Below are 3,054 nucleotides of genomic sequence, written 5' to 3'. Positions count from 1 at the left end.
CACGTTAAATATCCTGGTGGTTGTCTAAAAATCGATAAGAGTAGGCTTCGGCCGCCACCCGGGCAAAATTCAAAATTTCCTACCAACTGAAAATATTAGGAGTGTCCCGCGCGCTCACATGACCTATGCAGTTGCGAGCGCCGTAAAACCTTTACAAAAACAAACAAAACATTACTCCAGCAAAACAAACAGAAGCATCCGCCCCATTTCTCTGTAGGTCCTACAGCGTATTATGGGGGGCTCTCTTTGCCTTGAGGTTAAGGTGTTCGCCTCTCATTCAATAGGTCCCGGGTACGAATCCGGGTAGCGACGGAAATTTTTCTTCTCTAAAATTATCTCCTTTCACCTCCTTTCCTGCTCTCTAGGCTAGCAAAGTTCTGTTGTCTGCTTTCGCCTCCACTTTCTGCTCCCACACCCTCATCTCCTTTGCTCCCTCCCCTGGGCTCCTGACCCTTTCTGCAGCCTTTCTACTGCTGCTTCCCTGGCCCTTTCTCACAGTGGAAAAATTGCTACAAAATAAAACTTGTGGTTCGACAGATAAAATTGCGTGTAGTAACATATTAAAATTAGCATTCGAAATCGTGGATGAAATTGTTTTAAAATAGGTTAAAAGTTGTCAAAAAAAGCATAATTTATATAACGACCAAATCGGTTTACCATACTCTTGCTTTGACGCGAGAATGTATTCTACGTAATTCGTACGGATTTTCCCGAAAATCAGGTACTCGTCATTAACGGTATCTGTACTTTTATGTAAAAAGTATGTGAAGCATATTAATTATATGAAAAATGCGTTTTCTCCCGCCCTCGGTAGGAGATTTTCTATGGAAGTTGGGTTACTGTGCAATTTCCCTCTAAATAAAGAATTGTCCCTTGTACAATAGACGTAACGAATGTGAATGGTATTCTGGCTGTTGTACTACATAACGAGAACAATATGCCACACCCCTCAAGCCTCAGCTTGGTCCGATGTAGAGTCTTTGGGGGAAGGCACTTTACTCAAATTTCCTTTTCGGCTTTGTCTTTTTGAGGATGGATGTTGAAATCGTAGGTCCTGCCTCTTAAATAACATAAGTGTTGATAGGAGATTTAAACCTGTACCGGTCCAACAACCCCTCCCCCCCAAAAAAAACAACAACTCCCCAACAAAATATAAATTTAAACATTGAATTAAAAAAAAAAAAAAAACAGTTTCGTTTTCTGCTCGAGTGCCATATGATATAATATATACCTATATATTCATCATCCAGTGCCAGATCTGCGACAGACATCGGCGATCATGGTTCTCCATTCATTCCTTTGCTCGGATGCTCTCAAAAAAGCTACGTTTCCCTTATCTTTCCCTGTTACCCATTTGTTTAGGTTCCCGAAGTATGTTGTTCTGGACCTTCCCATGCCTCGCTCCCTCAATTTATATGTATATATGTTATGTACTTATATTGTGTACTGAGACCCATGATAGGAAGAATTCGAACCAGTCGCTCACATGTCCAGCATGAGCCCATCCGAGCAAACGGCGCCCTACAATGCGTTCACAGTATTGTCGCCTGAAGGAAGAAAATGATGATTATGAAAATGATGATTATGATGGTGATGATAATAATAGTACAATATGTAATACAATATTGATATGAACCGACCTTGGGTGATTTTCAAACAACGTCTCTCTCTCTCTCTCTCTCTCTCTCTCTCTCTCTCTCTCTCTCTCTCTCTGTGTGTGTGTGTGTGTGTGTGTGTGTGTGTGTGTTTGTGTGATCCTTGGTCAGATACAGTGGTTCTCAACTGTGTGGTGATAACCAAGAAGTCAGAAAAGATACATGTACTAGAATAAATGGAAACGCCATAACAGTCTCTCACTCTGCTATATAAGAAAAAGAATCTCTCTCTCTCTCTCTCTCTCTCTCTCTCTCTCTCTCTCTCTCTCTCTCTCTCTCTCTCTCTCTTTCTCTCTCTCTCTGTCTCCCCTCTTTCTCTCTCTAACTCTCTCTCTCCTCTCTGTCTGTCTCCCGCCTCCCCCCTCTCTTTCTCTCTATCTCTGTCTGTCTGTCTCTGTCTCCCACACACACACCAACCCGCACCCTTTCTCTTTGTCATCTAACTAGTTGTTCACATCCCTATAGCGTCTACACTGTTTTGTTTTGTTTTAGTAGAGGTTTTACGGCGCTCGCAACTGCAAGCGGTCATATGAGCGCCAGAAGATTAGAGGTGTTACAAGAGTAACAAACATAAAAAAAGAAGAAGGGGACATAAGGACAATGGATGTTTGATAGGAAAGAAGAAGCAAACCACACCAGAGCACCCGCCAACCACCCACACACTGCTTTTTTTTTTTGGGGGGGGGGGATACATTGTTAACCCTATCCGTACGTCCTGTTTTACTATCGTGTCCATACGACGAGGTGAACTCTGTGCCACCACTTTCCAAAGAGGAAATTTACTCGTTAATCCGATCCGTACGCTTTGTATAGCAGCCTGTCAAAATGATTTTTTGAGAAATACTGAAAGTTTCAAAGAAATCTTCGTACGGTACTAGAAGTATTCTTAAATGTGAAGAATACAACCCCGGGGGTACAAAATGACCCCAGGGCGTAGGGATTGGGTTAAACAACTGGTGATCCCATCTCTCGATACAGCTTGTATTATGGAAGAGTGTTCTTCTTCTAAGAGAAAAACCCCGGGCGCCTGTAACAGAGGCGTCAGGCCTCAGGGGACTAATTAAGAGCCGTTCAATCAGTAGGATGGAGAGGTAATAGGCAGCCTACAGGGTCCTGAGAGGTAGAGGTGCCAAGCAACTAAAATGGGCAAAACGGGAACGAGTGTCAAATCTAAATTGTTTGACATGAATCTACAGCACAACTTAAATGGACAAAACAGGAATAAGCGTTATAATTTATATTTGTTTGACACAGATCTCCGATTTTGGCCAGATAGCGTCGGTGGCCTCGTGGTTAGGCTCTTGGCCACTCATCCATAATGTCGTGGGTTCGATTCCCGTCAGGGGCCCGACGTTGTGTCCTCGGGAAAGGTGCTATACACGAATTTTCCTAACTTCAC

The sequence above is a fragment of the Aplysia californica genome, unplaced genomic scaffold (genome assembly GCF_000002075.1).
Source record: "Aplysia californica isolate F4 #8 unplaced genomic scaffold, AplCal3.0 scaffold00796, whole genome shotgun sequence".
NCBI lineage: Eukaryota > Metazoa > Mollusca > Gastropoda > Aplysiida > Aplysiidae > Aplysia > Aplysia californica.
Note: the sequence above shows the minus strand (reverse complement) of the source record.